The sequence below is a fragment of the Eriocheir sinensis genome, chromosome 31, assembly GCF_024679095.1.
Source record: "Eriocheir sinensis breed Jianghai 21 chromosome 31, ASM2467909v1, whole genome shotgun sequence".
In the NCBI taxonomy this organism is placed as follows: domain Eukaryota; kingdom Metazoa; phylum Arthropoda; class Malacostraca; order Decapoda; family Varunidae; genus Eriocheir; species Eriocheir sinensis.
Genome location: NC_066539.1, coordinates 8,776,817 through 8,795,991, shown reverse-complemented (window position 1 = coordinate 8,795,991; position 19,175 = coordinate 8,776,817). Strand labels below are relative to the sequence as shown.

Here is a 19,175-nt window from a genome sequence, read left to right as displayed (position 1 = left end):
GAGAGAGGAAAGGAGAGAGGAAAGGAGAGGTGAGGTGTGTCGCGTCGCAGGTGAGGGACAGGTGGGATGCTTGGGTGATTTCTCTTGTGTGTGTGTGTGTGTCTGTGTGTGTTTGTGTGTGTGTGTGTGTGCGCGCGTGTGTGCGTGTGTGCTTGTGTGGTTCGAGAAGGGAAACACAAAGGGGATGATAATGAACGGGAAGTGAAGAGAGAGAGAGAGAGAGAGAGAGAGAGAGAGAGAGAGAGAGAGAGAGAGAGAGAGAGAGAGAGAGAGAGAGAGAGAGAGAGAGCGAGAGCGAGAGAGAGAGAGAGAGACCACAGCACAATCCAATCATAAGAGAATCGAGAAAGTACAGAAAAGAAAAAAAAAGTCAGTCGAAAGAAGAAGAAACTCGAAAGAAGAAAAAGAAGAAAAAAAGAAAAGTGAAAAAGTAATCAAAGAGGAAAGATAAAAAGAAGAAAGAAAAAAGAAACGTCACGAAAAATCTGTGTAAGCTGAAAGGAAGGAAGGGAGAAGGGAAGGGAAGGAGATATGAGAGAAACAAGATAGGAGGAGGAAGAGGAGGAGGAGGAGGAGGAGGAGGGAAATAAACAAAAGGCGAGGAGGAGGAATAAAGAAAAGGAGGAAGAAAAATAGAGGGGAGAGAACCAGTGAGAGAGAGAGAGAGAGAGAGAGAGAGAGAGAGAGAGAGAGAGAGAGAGAGAGAGAGAGAGAGAGAGAGAGAGAGAGAGAGAGAGAGAGAGAGAGAGAGAGAGAGAGAGATAGAGAGAGAGAGAGAGAGAGAGAGAGAGAGAGAGAGAGAGAGAGAGAGAGAGAGAGAGAGAGAGAGAGAGAGAGAGAGAGAGAGAGAGAGAGAGAGAGAGAGAGAGAGAGAGAGAGAGAGAGAAGAGAAGAGGAGGGGAGACACTGATAAATGAGCAACAAAGAGAGAGAGAGAGAGAGAGAGAGAGAGAGAGAGAGAGAGAGAGAGAGAGAGAGAGAGAGAGAGAGAGAGAGAGAGAGAGAGAGAGAGAGAGAGAGAGAGAGAGAGAGAGAGAGAGAGAGAGAGAGAGAGAGACATAGACATAGACATACACACATACAAGAAAATAGAAAACCAGTCAAATTACTAAAGACATATCCCTCAGTCAGCCAGTCACCAATCACACAATCAGCCATCCACCCACTCACTCAGCCATCCTTTCACCCACCCAGTCAGTCAGTTGACGATCCACCCACTTATCCACTCAGTTGCTTATCCACTCAGTCGTTCACTCACTCATCCTCCAACCCACCAGTCCGTCAGTCAGTCATCCACTCTCATACCCAGTCACCCAGTCAGCCAACCATCCACCTTCCCACCCACCTAACCACCCACACAGCCAGTCAGTCACCTCCCCCAAACATCCCACCACCTATCCACCCACCCATTCAATCACTCACCCACCTACCTAACCCAGCCACCCACCCACCCAGTATCATCCCTCCCCCCCCCCACCTCCCCCCACCCAGCCAGCCAGCCAAGTAAAGTTACGTACAAACACAGCCTCGCGCCGGGACATTTAATATACGTTTTCCCCGGGCCAGATTTTGCGTATCCTGTTCCCGGCGCACGAAACGGAGCAACAAAGTTCTTAATTACACTGTCAACGCGGCAGTCAAAAGAGACTAAAATGCTACGAAAATCTGCTTATCTAGACGCCCTCCTGCCCACTGCTGACCTTCCTGCCTACCTGCTTACCCATCAACCTTCCTGCTTTCCTTCCTCTCCTACCTATTTTCATGTTTACCAACCTTCGTATTCGCTTTCTTCCTTCTTTTCTTCCTTCATATATTCCTCCCTGTCTGCTTCCTTGCCTCCTGCCCACTGCTGACCTTCCTGCTTACCTACCAACCTGTCTATCTGCATGTTATAGTTACCTAGCTTTGTATTCACTTTCTCGTCTGCCTATCTCCTTACCTATGCCTGGCTGCTTGTTTATCTTCTTCCTTCCTGCTTACCTTCTTTCCCACCTGCCTACTTACCTGCTTGACTCACCTGCCTTCCTATTCGCTTGCCCACTTCTTCATATCTGCCTCCCTTCCTGCCTGCTTGCCTCACTCTCTGCCTACCTTTCTGCCTTCCTGCTTACCTACTTAACTACCTTCCTATCCACTTTTTTTGCATAACGGTCTCCTTACCCATCTCCCTTCCTCTATCCCTACCTGCTTGCCTACCTACCTGCTGTCTGTTTACTTTACTATTTTTTTACCGATCTTATCGCCTGCTTGCCCATCTACCCACCTTCTTACCTGCCTGCTTGCCTGCTCACCTGTCCCCGTGCCTGCCTGCCTACCTGTCCACCCTCTGACGATGATGACTCTGACTTCGGGGGTTAAATTTAGGTCATCGTGATTATGATTAAGGATTTCATGCACGTCTACATGGAAAGAATGAGGTTATTATGTGCACGATTAACCGGAGGAGTGGATGGGATGTGTCTGCCCGCCTGACTGACTCCACACACGACCTCCATTTTTTTTTTTTTTTGAGGGGGGGGGCGGGGGAGTGGGGGGGGGACAAGCGGAATGGATATCTTTGTGGTAATTTAGGTATTATTTTTAACGTGATTTTGTCCCTCTCGTGGTGATTAAGACGGGAGGTTGTTTGGGTGGGTGAAGTGATTTAGTTATTATTGCTATTTTTGTAGGGGGGGGGTCGGGGATTAGTGTGTGTGTGTGTGTGTGTGTGTGTGTGTGTGTGTGTGTGTGTGTGTGTGTGTGTGTGCGTGCGTGCGTGCGTGATGTAGCTCAGTAAGTTGTGTTAATTTTAGCGCAGTGATGATGGCGTGTTGTGTTCCATTGTGTTATGTGTTCTACTTTGTTGTCGGACCTCATAAGTTTGGCTGTGATGTGTGTGTGTGTGTGTGTGTGTGTGTGTGTGTGTGTGTGCGTGCGTGTCTGTGTGCGTGCGGCTGGTGTTGATGTTGTCACAGTGTTATTACTTTGTTATGAGCATCAGCGAGTGTGAATGTTGTATATCATGACCGTGACAAAATTTCCGTGACATCGCACATGGGTGTTTGCTGGGTGCTCAAGCGGCGTGTGCTGTGCGGGCTTTTTTAACAGCAAAGGCGACAGCACAAGGGCACACAAAAAAGGAAACAACAATAAAAAAAAGCCCGCTACTCGCTGCTCCTGTAAAGAATCCGAAGAGGTGACCGAAAGAGCAATCAATTACATGAGGGCTTGAGGTGAATAACGTGTTTGCTGCGTGGGACTTGTGAAAGGATGAGTCTTTGTCCCTCTGTCCGCCTTCTCTTAATGCAAATTACTTTCCAGGTGGCGAGAATTACTTTACAAATGGAGTGGTGGATGAGTGGAATAAACTTGGCAGTCATGTGGTGAGTGTCGCTATGATAGACACATACAAGAAAAGATTAGACAGCATAATGCAAGAGGAGGAAATAGAGGTGGCCAGGTTTACAGGAGCCCCCCCCCTCCCCCCCTGTGTAGGCTGACTGGACATGTTCTTATCTTCTTTTACATCCAATACTCGTTTTTTCTTGAATAAGGAAGATATGAATACCCTTCTGTGATGTTATGTTCCAGACTTAACCTGGAGAAACCCCGTATTTTCCAGATAACTTTTAATACTACTTCCATTACCGAATTTGACTGTTATTGCCAAAGTTTACAATTCTCGGAGCATCGTAATGGTAAAGACCACAGTCATGGAAGACGAGGCTCCTCTTTCTGTGTTGCCAGGCGGAGGAAACACCATGTCCCGCGGGTGCTGCTGCTGCCGTGCCTCGTCGTGGTGCTCGCTGCCTCGCCAAGACTCTGGGTTCAGTGTCTCGTGGCGGCGGCAGCAACACTTCCCTCAACGGCCTCGAGGCTTCCTGCCGCCGCCGCCGCCTCGCCGCACGCCGGAAGAAAAGTTTCCGCAATATTAAATCCAACTCCGCTGCATCCCACCGCCGGATCTTTTCACAAAATTCCGAGTCGTATAGTTCAGGATATATAGTCGGGGATGGCTCAGCCTGAAGTATTGTGTGCACGGCCCCGGCGGGATGGAGGGGCGCCTTTACATGGTTGTCTACACTTAGATACCCAGCAAACAGTCAGATGGTGATGCGAGCCGCGCCGAACATGAGGCCACGTTACTGGGGGCCGTCACGTCGCATAAAGCATAAGAAATGTTCCTTCCGCCCACCAGCTGAACTATGGCGCCGCGAGGACGTAACTTTGGCCGGCGAGTCAGCACGCGACGGGCTGTCCTCATAAGGCGCCCCACACGACCACTCTTCCCGCCGCCCGTTCCCCGCGACTGGCTGGCTATCGGCGAACTCGTCACATAAACACCACCGCCCGGCCCGCCTCCTCCTCCTGCCGCTGCGGGGAGACAAAAACAAACACGAGGACTCACGAATTGGATGCGAGGAAGGCGGTTGTTCTTTATCCCGCGCGATGCTCTCGTGAAAAAAAAGCAAGTGGAGTGTAATATTGTAAGAACGCTGCATGTCTAATTGATTCAGCACTGCGAGGGAAGCAAACACGAAAACTAACGAATTGGATGCGAGGAAGGCGGTTGTTTTTTTTATCTCACGATGGTCTTGTAAAAAAGCAGACGGAGTGTGTAATATGAGAACGCTGTATATCCAACTGAATCAACTCTGCGAGGAAATGAAAACAAACACGATAACTCAGGCGTAGGATGTGAAGAAGACTGTTGATCTTTATCCCACGATGGTCTTATAAAAAAAGCAAATGGGGGGTATTATTGTGAGAACGCTGTATGTGCAATTGAATCAACTCTGCAAGATGAAAACAGATACGAGTAAAAACACGAGAACTCAGCCGTATTATGTGAAGGAGGCTGTTGTTCTCTATCCCGTAATATTCTCGTAAATAGTTAACGGAGCAGAGAATGAGAGCGCCTGCATGGCAACTTGGACGAATCAGTTTCACGTTATGGAGATAAAATGTTTTCCTGTATCTCGTTGGTATTGCGGACTCATCAAAAGAGCTTCCAAACTTTTCTGTCTGTGTCTTCTGCAACGGCGCTGTTCCTCTGGCTGTGTGTGTGTGTGTGTGTGTGTGTGTGTGTGTGTGTGTGTGTGTGTGTGCGTGTGTGTGTGTGTTGAGCGCCGGTGATGGACAGCACACACGCGGCGAGCTAATTTTAGTGGTTGTCGTATAAACAAAAAAAGCGCAACGCAACATACCCAGCCGGCCAGACACGAGGAGGCGGTGACAGAAGCAGCGTCCGAAAACCTGTAGCCTTGGACCTCTGCTGCTGCTGCTGCTGCTGCTGTTGTTGTCACTAAGTCCTGACCACGCTCCAAGGTAGTCACAGGTAATTCACAACCACAAAGTCCGCTATGATGGACGCGGGTCACTTGGCTGCCATAGTATAAAAGTTTACAGGCCTCGTTACATCTAGTTTTCCTTTCACTTCTAATTGCCAAAGTCGACGATGGATCAGAGGCGAGCAAAGTGTTATCAGTCACAGCACCGAAGCCGCCGCCCTAAGCCTCGCCGCGGAGCTTCGCCTCGCACACAACACTCCCGACACGCGGCCGAGTCTGCCTCTACCTGACGAGCCCCGTGTCGCGCGCCCGCCCAAGACCGCGGATCCCGACTTACTGACGCCGCGAGTATACTATGAGGCCAGTTGTGACGCTGCTCCCCCTCCCCTCCACTCCTCATACCCCCCCTCCACCCCTTATCCCCCCCCCCCTCCACCCCACCGCCGGGAGATAGAGGGGAGGGTAGCTCGAGGGTGGAGGAAGGAAGGACCCACTGTATGATCTAAAAGGAGATGAGGGGCCCCACGCTGCTCCGGACAGAGGGAGAGGCCGGAGGCGGGGACGAAGGGGAAGGAAGGAGCGGAGAAGGCGGTGCAGGAGGAGGGCCGAGAGATGGGAAGGCGATGGAGGAGGAGGCAGCTCATGCGTTTCTGAGATTGGTGGCTCCGCGAAGGGGGAGGAATAGATAGTGACACTAGTTTGAATGAGGCGAGGGATGCCGCACGTCCCTCTCCACGAAAATTGCTGTGGAGGCTCTATGCTTTAAGGGAAGGAACGCCGGGCACTCATCCGGACACACAGACAGACGGACAGACAGGTAGGGAGAGAAAAAGAGAGAGACAGACAGACAGCCACAGACTAAAACATACTTAACGACGCCCCATAAGCAATACACGCAGTACCCACCCATTAACACACACACACACACACACACACACACACACACATATACACTGCTGGACGCCCGTGTCTGTCTTAAAGAAAGAGAGCTTGTCCGTCCACTCTGTTATGATAAGCTCCATTGATAAGCCTCCCTTTTCCCTTCCCTTCCCTTCCCCCTATCTTCTTCCTTCCTCTCTCTCTCCCTCCCTGAAGCGTGGCATTGGGTAGCGTGAGGGGCAATTCTGCTGATCTTTATGAATAAGTTATCTCTCTCTCTCTGTCTGTATGTATGATGGATTTTCTTGATCTCCATAAATAAGTTTTTTTTAGGTCCCTCGTTTCCTCTTCCATTTCTCTAAGTCATGCAACTGGATAACTTATGGATAATTTCACTGATATGCATAGATTAACCTCACTCCCTTCCCCCCCTTTCGCTCTTTTTCTTTCCTCTTCTCCCTCCCTCCCTCTCTCTCCTTTTTCCTTCTCTTCCACTCGTCTCTTTACCTTCCCTTCCCCTTCCCTTTACTCCCCCTCCTTCTATCTCTATTCCCCGCTCTCTTCTCCCCCTCTTTCCCCCCCTTCTCACTCCTTTTTTCTTCCCCTCTCTCACCTTTTTCTCTTTTCACCCTCTTTTTTTTCCCCTCTCTCTCACCCCTTTTCTCTTTCCCCCTCTTTTTCTTTTTCCCCCCTTCTCTCTCACCCCTTTTTTTCTTTTCCCCTCTCCCTTTCCCCCTCTCTCCCCCTTTTCACTTTTCCCTCTCACCCCTTTTCTCTTTTCCCCTCTCTTTCTCCCCCTCTCTCCCCCCTTTTCACTTTTCCCCTCTCACCCCTTTCATCTCTTTCCCCTCTCTTTTTCGCCCCTCTCTCCCCCTCCCCTCTCTCCCATCCCACTCTCAATCTTCATTCCACTTTACTGGTTAACAAAATAAGATAACCTCTCAGTACTTCCTCTAATCCTTCCCTCAATCCTGAAACACGCCACTGGTTAACCTAATGGACACTTTCACAGATAAACCTCTTCTTTTCCTCTCTCCTTCCGAGGCATTCCACTGGTTAGCTTAATGGATAAGAAGTCCTGCTGTTTATCTTCATCTTTCTTCCTCTCACGCCTCTGAAGATGACGCACTGCCTCCTATCTCACTCTTCCGACGCCTCGAGGACGGGAATAGGGAGGAGGTCACGTCACTGTACTAGAAGGGCGAGAAAGTATGAGGGAGATGAGAGCTGTAGGAGGAAGGGAAGAAGGAAGAAAGGACCGAGGACATGAGAGAAGGGGAAGTGAGACATGGTGACGCAGAAGAAAGAAAAGAAGGAAGGAAGAATGGGGACTTGAGGGAAGTAGGGAGTGAAAAGAGAAAGCAAAGAAGGACAAAGGACGAAGACAAGAGGGAAATAGAGAGGGAAATAAAATGATGTAGTGGGAGGAAAAGAAGGAAGGAAGGACAAGGACAGAAGGTTAAGAGGGAGTGGAATGAGATGGTGTAGGATAAAGGAAAGAAGGAAGAAAGAACCAGAACAGGAAGCAAGGAAAGAAGAAGGAGAGGAGATCATTGTACAGAAGGAAGGAAGGGACGAAGGGAGGAAGGAAAGGGAAAGACGAGAACCGATCAATGTACACGATAGATACACAATAGGACATAACTGAACAACTGTGGGAGAAAGGAAAGAAGGAAGAAAGGAAGGACAGAAGGAGGGAGCGAAGTGAACTGCTGTAGAAGGAAGAAAGGAAGACAGGAGAAGGGCAAGAGCAAATTAGTGTCGAAGAGGAAGTGAGGAAATTGAGTAAACTGCTGGAGGTGGAAGAAATAAAAAGAGAAGGAAGAAGAGAACATTGGAATCCTGCTACTGAAGAGAAGGAAAGTGAAGTTCGCTAGTAAAGAATGAATTAATGGAGGGAGTAAGGGGACAATAGAGGGAGGAAGGGATAATAGGAAGAAAGGAAGGAGCGAAGGATGAAAGAAAGGAAGGAAGGAGGGAGGGAAGGATGAATAAAGGAAAGAGGGTGGGTTGAAATAAAGGGAGGAAGGAGGGAGAGATGAAGGAAGGAAGGATGATGGGAAGGATAGATGAAATAATAAAGATGAAAGAAAGAAAGGAAGGAGAGAGGGAGCGCTGAAAGAAAGATAGGAAGAAGGCAGAGATGAAGAAAGGAAAGAGGGAGAGAGGGATGAAAGAAAGAAAAGAAGAGGGAAAGAAAGGATGAAGCAAAGAAGGAGAGCAAAACGAAAGGAAGAAAGGAAGGAGGGAGAGATGAAGAAAGATGAAAGGGAGGGATGAAAGAAAGATAGGAAGAAGGAAGAGATGAAGAAAGGAAAGAGGGAGGGGTGAAAGAAAGAAAAGAAGAAGGAAAGAAGGGATGAAGCAAAGGAGAGCAGAACGGAAGGAAGGAGGGAGAGATGAAGAAAGATGAAATGGAGGGATGAAAGAAAGATAGGAAGAAAGCAGAGAAGAAGAAAGGAAAGAAGAGGGGACGAAAAGAAGAAAGGAAAGAGGGAGGAATAAAAAGGAAAGACTGTTACTAGCAAAGGGAATGAACGTAGACTGCACTCTCGTAGAAGGAAGGAAGGAGAAAGCGAGTGGGTTAAAGAATTACGATTGTGTAGCAAGAAAATAAAAGTATTGACTGTATAAAAAGAAAAAAATCACTCCAGTAAAAAACAGATTGCCACCATTGAGAGAGAGAGAGAGAGAGATACACAGATACGAACAGATAAACAGACATAAAAAAACAGACAGACAACGAACAAGAGATGGAGAGAGAGAAAAAAACAACCACCTCACTGAAGAAAAGAAGAAAAAGAGAAGGAAAAAAGTAATATCGCTACTGTGGAGGTGAGAAAGAAAGAAAGGAAGAAGTGAAAGGATGGAGGGAAGGAAGAAAAGAAGAGAAGGAGGGGGGACGAAGGATATCAAGCGAGGAAGAAAAAGGAGGTCAGGGAAGGAGGAGCTCATTGTGCATCCTTTTGAGTCCTTACCGCCGCCCTCCTCCTCCTCCTCCTCCTCCTCCTCCTCCTCCTCCTCCTCCTCCTCCTCCTCCGCCTCCTGGTATGAAAATTTCTGTGGATTTCTGCTTTTCTTTGGTCAATATTCTCTTTCCCTCAGATTCTTTCCCCTCCCCCTCCTCCCCCTCGCCTCCCTTTCTCCCCCTTTCACCTCTCCCCCTCTTCATCCCCTCCCCCCCTTGAGGCCTGAGCGCTATCCCTCCCTCCTCCAAAACCTTTCACTACCGCCCTGATGATAGCTTAAGGTTTCTCTCTCTCTCTCTCTCTCTCTCTCTCTCTCTCTCTCTCTCTCTCTCTCTCTCTCTCTCTCTCTCTCTCTCTCTCTCTCTCTCTCTCTCTCTCTCTCTCTCTCTCTCTCTCTCATATAATACGCTGTAATCGCTCTTCTTCTTATCATTCAAACTTTAATCTCTTTCTCCTCTTATAATTATCTTCTCTCCCTCCTCCGCTCTCTTTTTTCCTCCCTCCGTTTTCCTCGTATTTTTCTTTTCCTACTTTCTTTCCATCTATGTATCTGGCTCTATCTATCTGCCTCCATCTATCTACTCGCTCTCGCTCTCTGTGCTGGTAATATTTTCATTATCTATTTATTTATTACTGCAACTTTTATTCTCTCTCTAAGTCTCTCCTCCCTGTAGTGAGTCATTACAACATTACACAGTTTTGATTCCCGGAACTGAACAAAACCCTATGGTGTGTTGTGACCTCATTGCAGCCTCTATACACTTAGGTTCTGACACTGCTTTGAGAGTTAGACAGAGGTTCAGGCTTATAGTTCTGTTGCTCTCTCTCTCTCCGCCTCTGGTCCAAACCTCCCGTCATGCAAGGTCTTCCGCGTTGGTGTTCTCGGTATTCACTCAGTATTGTGTGTTGATTAAATGCTCAGACGAACACTGGTAAGGCAAGGCGTGAGTGTCGTGTCGTGTTGGTGTGATACTCGCCGGAGACAATGACAAGAGACGGAGTGCACAGAGTAATCATCATCATCAGTATCAGCAGAAACAGGAATACAAGCAGCAGTAGCAATAGGATAGAGTAGCAGTAGGGACCAACATGAATCTGCTAACGGAGGATATCATCATCATCATCAATAATAGCGACACGAAGTGGAAGAGAAACAGCAATAGCAAAAGGATAAAGAGTAGAAGCAGGAGCAGGAATATAAAAAAAAGCAACACCAGAAAGAGGAACACCAACAGAACCGGGGATCACTGAACGCGGCATCAGCAGAAGAAAAAGGAACAGCATACAGCAGCAGGGACAAGAACAGAAGTAACAACAGCAATAGAATAGAGAGAAGCAGAGTTAGCAGGAATATCAAAAAAGGTACAGTAGGAAGAGGAACATCAACAGAACCGGGGATCATTGCAAGCGGCATCAGCAGAAGGAAGAGGACCAGCATACAGCAGAAGCAATAGCAGAAACAAGAACAGTAACAGCAGGATGGAAGCAGCAGAGGCGGGGGTTCCCTCGGCCACTGCGGCACAGGAAGAGCAGAAGGCAGGCCAGGAAGGAAGGATGTGTGTGTGTGTGTGTGTGTGTGTGTGTGTGTGTGTGTGTGTGTGTGTGTGTGTGAGTGTGTGTGTTTGTCATGTATATATTTGCTTATCGGCTTTATTTTACTTTTTGTCATCGTTTAATTGCTGTATTGGTTTGTTTGTTAGTCTATTTGTTTGTTTATTTACTAGTTTACATGTTGTCGTTGGTGTTTACATTGCTGGGGTTTGGAGGGGGGGGGAGAAAGGCGGGAGAGGGGAACGGCCGGCAACACCACCCTCACACACACACACACACACACACACACACACACACACACACACACACACACACACACACACACACACAGACGCACACACACTAACACACACTTCTCCTTTTTTCCCAGTAAGGTAGTGATGCATTAGAGAGTTTGAAGTAATGGACAGCTCCCGACGGCACTAAATTGTCCGCCTAATCGTCCGCCGTAATTGATAAGGAAGGAAGGCGCTGTACGCACGTCCGCAGCCCCGAGTAATTGTTGCAGTGAGTGACGCGCGTGTCGTTAGTTTGTCGGGCGCAGAATATGTTGTAACCGTTCTCGCGTCTCTTGATTAATTAAAGGAACGTCAGTCAGTGGTCCTTCATTGCGTGTGTATAAGTGTGTGATGAATGCTGCCTTCCCTCCTTCACTCGTTCATGTATGCAATTTTTCCTTCCTTCATTCCTTCATTCATTCATTTTCCTGTCCTTCCTTCATTTTTTTCATTTTTACGTTCTTCATTCATTCATATCGCCCTTCATTCATTCATTTTTCCATCCTTCCTTCACTTTTTTCCTTTTTGCTTCATTCATTCATTCATATCCCCCTTCATTCATTCATTTTTCTATCCTTCCTTCACTTTTTTCCTTTTTGCTTCATTCATTCATTCATATCCCCCTTCATTCATTCATTTTTCTATCCTTCCTTCACTTTTTTCCTTTTTGCTTCATTCATTCATTCATATCCCCCTTCATTCATTCATTTTTCCATCCTTCCTTCACTTTTTTCCTTTTTGCTTCATTCATTCATTCATACCCTCTTTCCTTCATCCATTTATTTTTCTGTTCTTCCTTATTTTTTTTTCATTTTTACTTTCTTCATTCATTCATATCCCCCTTCCTTCATCCATTCATTTTTCTGTCCTTCCTTCATTTTTTCATTTTGCTTCCTTCATTCAGTCCCCTTCCTTCCTTTCTTTATTCATTCATCATTTTTTCCTTCCTCGCTTTTTTCCTTCCTTTTGTCCTTATTTATATCTTTCCTTCTTCTTTTATTCACTCATTTGCATATCACTTTCTACGATCATTAATTCTCCCGTTTTTACCTCCTTCCTTTCTTCCTTCTTTTCTTCCGTCCCTCGGTTTTTATTTTTTTATCTTCCTTTTTTTTCTTTCATTTATTCGCTTATCAGTTCATGCGATATTTCATTCCTCCCGTCTTTCCCTCATTCTTCCTTCCTTCCTTCCGTCCTTCCATTCTTTTTCATTTCATCCGTCCTTCAGTCCTTATTTCATGTCTCCTCCTTTCCTTCCTTCATTTTTTTTTCAATTTTTTATTTTCCATCCATTATCATCTCGTTATTTAATTCAGTCAGTCATTCAATAATCTATTCTTTGCGTCCTTCCTTTTCTTTTCACGTCCTTCTTTCCCTTCTTCTTTCTTACCTTTCTCACTTCATTTATCCTTCAGTAACTATTTATTTCATTATCATTATTACCATCTAATCATTCTTATATTATTACCAGCAGTATATAGGGTAGTCAGCTCCACACACACACACAGACACACACAACTCCCCCCCACACACACACACGCAAACACCCACACATTAGCGGACATTAGTAATCACACATAAAAACACGCTAATGTTATTCCGGCTCAGGGCGTAGATGAAGGTGCCGCGGGGTTTCCAGGGCGAGGGTGATGGAGTGTGTGGCATCGAGGCGCCCTGCAGAATCTTGTATAACTTGTTGCCTCTATTTTTTCCAATTACCGTACTCCTACACACACCTTCCCTGACAATGGTGTGTTGGAAGGACCCTGGTTTTTTTGTTTTTTTTTTTTGTGTGTGTGTGTGTGTGTGTGTGTGTGTGTGTGTGTGTTCTTAGATGTGCTGTGTGCGTGTGTTTGTGTGGCTTCTTATTACAAGGTTGTGTGGCGTTACCAAGACGTCATCCGGCTAAGGAATAATAATACATTCAATAAGCTGGCCCCGCCTTTTGTCGTCGAGGCGGTGGTTGGTTACTCGCCGTCGTCAGCCGCGGGCGTGTTTGCTGTTGAAGGACGCCAGGCGAAGCGAGGCGAGGAGAAGAGAGGCGAGGCGAGGAGTGCATCCCGCCGCCGAGCACTCGCGCGTGAAGCCCCTCGGCGTCGTGTTTTGCTGTTGTTATCCTCGTTACTTATGAAGCGAGAATAAAAAGCAGAGGAGCGTGGTGTAAAATATATATATTGGAATAAGACTGTCGACGAGATATTAAATATTTCACAGTTACCAAACGGCGACGGGGAAAGGCACCGCGTTTTCATGCCGCGGCATAAATTAGCTGAAGGGAAATACATCACCATTACAAAGTGGCAACAAGCAAGACCCGGACATTTTTGTGTTGGGGCATAAATTAGCCTCAGCAAACTGCGCGCCGCCGCCGTCCCCGCGTGGTAACGAGCGGCACAGCGACGTGTGAGGAGCGGACACACACACACAAACACACACACACACACACACACACACACACACACACACACACACACACACACACACACGGTGGCTGCACCTTGCCGGGGCACAAGTGTCGCAGGCCGATGACCTTTGCCCGAGAACCCACGTCCCGACGCCCTCATCTCTCACCCCTTCGACGGAGATTCATCCTTTCTTTGTCGGTCTGACGTCCCCTTCCTTGCGTGCGTCAGCGGAGTCAATGAGGGACCAAAAGGGGATATTTATTCTTGTAAAATGTTTCGTTGCCTCGAGGTGCGAAAACATTTAAGGGTTAGGAAATATATGGGGAAATCGTCTCAAAAATATAGAGGGAATATATAGAGAGAATAAAAAATCGTCCCAAAATTACTGAATGTGGAAAAAAGACGAACCTTTGATTCTGGCAAAAGTACTGATAGTCATTTAAGAAAACTTTAACGACCGAAAAGTTAGTAGAGAAAAGTCACGATGGTCGCCACAGATGAGAAGGGGATCGTTTACCCAAGGGTCCACCATCAGGGGAAGAAGAAGACCACTTCTATCTGGTGGGGACGAAGGGGGTGAAGGGGTTGAGAGGCGAAGGGTCAAAGGAGTATTAACTGGCGCCTCGAGGAGCAGATTCAGGTCAACACGTTGTCGTCGCGAAGAAAAATATTTAATGTGCCCCGGCATGAGCCGCGCCGCCGTGTGGAGTGCCGCCCCCCGCTGTGCTGCCGGCGGGGGCGTGACGGGGCAGCAGGGGACAGCGCGTGAGGGGACAGGTGCTGCGGCAGGTGTACTGTGCCTGTCACAGGTGTTGGGCTCGCGTCCCCGCCGCCGCCGTCACTGCCTGGTCGTTGGGGGGGGAGGCCTGCCAGCGTTCATCAGTGCACCGCCCCCCACCCCGCCCCACCCCAATGCCACACGGCCGCGGATCCATCTAGTGTGCAATTACATGCAAATTGAAATCTTATTATGTAAAAAAGGAAAAATATCCGCTCCACTAATTGGCATTCTCGACACCCGATTTTTTTTTTTCGTTTTTCCCACATATCAGTTATGTAATTCTGACATACATACATGTTATGTACGGACACACTATTTATATATACATACATACATATGCTCACACACTGCAGGCTGTGGTCAAGTTGTCACCGCGACATTCAGATCGAGCCGGAGTTCCGAGTTCTAGTCCCGCCGCTGCTGGCTGACTGCTTTCAGCCATCCCTGAAAGTATCCACATGCTGTCCACCATTTCATCGTCATAACTTAAGGGACTTTTCAAAAGACATTCCGGCGGACAGCAACCCGCGCACCTCTACGTAGAAGACAGCCGACCGGCGCTATAGACCTGCACATAAAATATATATGTATATGAATGTCTGTGTGTCTGTATATTTATATATATATATATATATATATATATATATATATATATATATATATATATATATATATATATATATATATATATATCGCCACGCGATTGCCATCCAATCCTCTCCCTGAATGAGCTTGGAGCTCACAAGAGACGGATCTTTGGGTACGGCTGAAACTTCACCTCACACACACACACACACACACACACACACACACACACACACACACACACGCTGGCTCTGTTAATGTTTACTAAATTTCATAAAGTGCCTTGTAAACCTTTGCCAAAACAATGCATTAAGTGCAGCCACACGGCCTAGGACAAAAAAAACAGGTATTCTTCATTCGTGTAAATCTTGCGAACAGTTAAAACGTTGCAGCCATGACCACGCTGGCGGCGGCGTAGTGTGCACCGTGCATCATGTGCGTGTGTGTGTGTGTGTGTGTGTGTGTGTGTGTGTGTGTGTTGCGGTCGTTTTCCCTCGGCGTCACCCTCACCATCACCACTACCATCACCACCACCCCTACCGCCAAGCCTTAGTGCAAACGGATATAAAACCCTCAATGGTAATACCTTCAAAAAATACCTTCCGAGAGACACTTCACGCTGCTTACCGTCCCCTCCTCTTCCTCCTCCTCCAGCTCCTCCTTCACACACACACACACACACACACACACACACACACACACACACACACACACACACGCACGCACGCACGCACGCACACACACACACACACACACACACACACACACACACACACACACACACACACACACACACACACACACACACACACACACACACACACACACACACACACACACACACACACACACACACACACACACACACACACACACACACACACACACACACACATATCCCATCTCATTCTAGTATAGTCATGCGCGTGTCAACTTCACTTTCTTTCACTTTCCTTGGCTGTGAAAGTGATGGAAGGAATGAAGGAAGGTAGGAAGGAAGGAGAGAAAAATAAAAGGAAGACTGTTGTGTATTTTTGTGTCGTCACCTTCACGTTCTTCTTCATTCTCTTATTTTCCTCTTTTTTTTTTCCTTTTTCCCCTTTCTCTAGCTTCGTCTCCTCTTCCTCTTCCTCCGTCTCTCACATTCTTTATCTCTTCTTCCTCCCTTTCCATTTCGTCTCCTCCTCCTTCATCTTTTCACTTCTCCATAATCTTTACTCATTCCCCCCCCCCCCTCGTCCTCCTCCTCCTCCTTCTCCTCTCATCCTCTTCATCTTCACCTGTTAGACATTATTCCAGGTATGCTTCTTTGTTGCTTTCTTTTTTCTTACTTTGGATATGGTTGATAGCAGCGAGTAACCCGGATTAATGATGGAAAAACACTGATAATGCATTCTTTTTTTTATTCCTTCTTTCTTTTAAGTATCATCATCGTCACCATCTTCTTCACCATCACTACTTTTACCATCAACCATAAGAAGAAGAGTATATCCCATCCACTTTTACCTTTCCTTCCTTTCTTTATTCTCCCACACACACCTTGACGAATTAAACAAGTCATTTTTATTATCCTCCTTCTTTCTCCTCTGCGATGCTTTCAGTACTTTCTCTTACTGTTAATCCTCAAGTAATCTCATTTTTCGTTCTTCCTCTTCATCCCCGCACAAACCTTACAGAACTCGTTGATTCCTCTTGTTTTCCTCTTTTCCTCCACTTTTTCTCTCACCACTCAGTCCACACTCCCTATCCCTAATCCTCCTCCTTCTGTCTTTCCTTTTTTTTTCCTCACTGCCTATCTCCTCCTACTTCTTCCCTCCTTCCTTCCTTCCTTCCACTTGACTTTCTCTCTCCCCTCACTCATCCTCCTTCTGTCTTCCTTCTTCCATCCTCTTCTTCCTCTTGAATGTGCCTCTCCTCTTCCTCTTCCCTGACCCACTTGTGATAATACTCCCACCACGCGCTCGCGCGCACACACACACACACACACACACACACACACACACACACACACACACACACACACACACACACACACACACACACACACACACACACACACACACACACACACACACACACACAGACACAGACCTCCCTCCCTCTCACTCTCCTCCCTCTTTACCTCCACCCATTCTTCCCTCCCTCCCTCCCACATTACCTCCAATCCTCTCTCCCCTCCCCCTCCCTCCCTCCCTCCTTCCCCCCTCTCTTCGCTGTCCATTCATTACAAAATAATAGTAAATTGAGTGAAATTCAGTGTTTTGTCGCGGCAAACTATTTTATGAATTTTAATATTGCATTACTTGTTTCATAAAAATTGGTGTTTCATATAATAAAGGAATACAGAGTCACAATTGGCGGCTAGGTGGTGGTGAGTCCGCGGCGTGATTATGGAGTGGCTGATGGGCGTGAAATGATGGTGAATGGTGAGCGCCTCTTCATGGGGATGGTGAGGTGGGTGAGCGTGAAATGAACCACCACCACCGTCACCACCACCACCACCACCACCGTCATCATGACCACAATTACCGGTACCCCAATCAGTATAGTCATCACTATTAACTGAATTACCACCATTAATCAGTCACCATCACTGTTAACCAATCACCACCAATACAATCTTCACCGCTAACAGTCACCATCTTCATCACTTCCAATCCAGTTAGTTCCACGGAAATCATCACTGTTAACCAATCACCACTTACACTATCACCACTAACACTATCATCACCGCTAACAGAATCACCATCTTCGTCACTTCCAATCCAGTTAGTTCCACGCAAATCATCACCTTTAACCAATCACTACTTCAAGACATTTACCATCAACACGATCACCATCAACACATCACTCTAATACACACCACCATCAACACAATCACCACCTACACAATCACCAACACCATAACACAATCACCATCACCAACACAATCATCACCACCAACACGATCACCATCAACACAATCACAACACCATAACACAATCACCACCAGCACAATCACCACCACCAACACGATCACCATCAACACGATCACCATCAACACAATCACAACACCAACACAATCACCATCAACACAACCACCACCTACACAATCACTAACACCATAACACAATCAACATCACCAACACAATCATCACCACCAACACGATCACCATCAACACGATCACCATCAACACAATCACAACACCAACACAATCACCACCAACACAGTCACCATCACAACAGTTCACAATCACCGTCATATCCAGACAGGTGTAACTATTTTCCAGGTGGACAAAATTAACCTTTCCTTCACTCACCTGTTTACCGTTCTCGTGTCTCGGGCCATCTCGGCTTCGTCTGTCTGTCTGTCTCTCATCTCGCCTTCGTCCGTCTGTCTGTCTGTCACCTCGCCTTTCCGTTTCGTCTGTCATCCCTTGTCTGTCTGCCTCGCGTCATCTCAAGTGACAGGAAAATTTAATAGTAAAGTAGATTATGCTGGTTATGCTAATTTCTACGGTTTTTTTATGTGTGTGTGTGTGTACGTGTGTTTTAGTGGTGTTAAAGATAATAATGAATAATAATAAAGATATTGATAATAGGTTAGTTTCTCACGAGGTAAGATTAATTCATATATTTTCGCACATTTCGAGTTAGAGTTGAATGAGAGAAAAAAATAAATTCCAAAAATCCACAGTAAATCGCGGCGGCCTGTTTACCTGCCTTTTTTTCCTTCTTCCTTCTGAGAAAACTCACCTGGTGAGCGCCGACGAAAACTCATCCATTAATTAACCCTCACACCTGTAAAACAACCTCAAGTGTACTGACTCATGAGCTACTTAAGTAGCTCATGCCGCCGGTTTTCTTGTCCGTTGTTTTGATGTAACGTGGTGTTATATTTTAGTCTGTGCTTCTGTCGACCTTTGTGTGTGTGTGTGTGTGTGTGTTGCTTCTGCCTCGTGCTGGCCGGCGGAACGGTAAAAAAAAAGCTTTGATCCTTTAGTTTAGTGAAAGAATCGGGGGTTGTGTTTTTTTTTGTGTGTGTTTTGTTTTGTATTGTTTAAAGCTGATACTTGTTTGTGGCTCTCTTGTCTATATTCTGTGTTTGTCTGTCGTGATCAAGTTTTTTTTTGAGGGGGCGGGTGCGGTGAGACTCGAACTTGTAATTGTGTAAAAAATCGTAAGTTCTCCGAGAATACGTGTACAGAACCAGATGATTTTTTTATTTAGTTTCTCTCTGGTTTTGTTTTATTTTTTCTGCAGTATTTCTAGCGATGTGTCTCGTCCTGGAGTTATGTAGAAAAGTCACAAGTTCTCTGAGTTGACGAGTGAAGAGGCAGCTGATTTTTTTTTTTCTGGTTCTCTTTGTTTTCTGTCTTGGCTTTCTTCCAGCGGTGAAACTCCAACCTTTAATAGGGAAAAAAAAAACTAGCTCACAAGTTCTCTAAGATGTGTTGTGTAAAGACAGATGATTTTAG

General features: G+C 46.6%; 1 protein-coding gene across 1 annotated transcript in view; it reads right to left on the bottom strand.

Moving 5' to 3' along the window:
- LOC127005883 (uncharacterized) overlaps positions 1-6,407 on the bottom strand; it is a 265,537-nt gene extending 259,130 nt beyond the window's left edge. The window contains exon 1 of the mRNA XM_050875214.1: positions 5,187-6,407. The gene's annotated coding sequence lies outside the window, so the exon portion shown is untranslated. The remainder of the gene's footprint in view (positions 1-5,186) is intronic.
- Between the last annotated feature and the right edge of the window lie 12,768 nt (positions 6,408-19,175).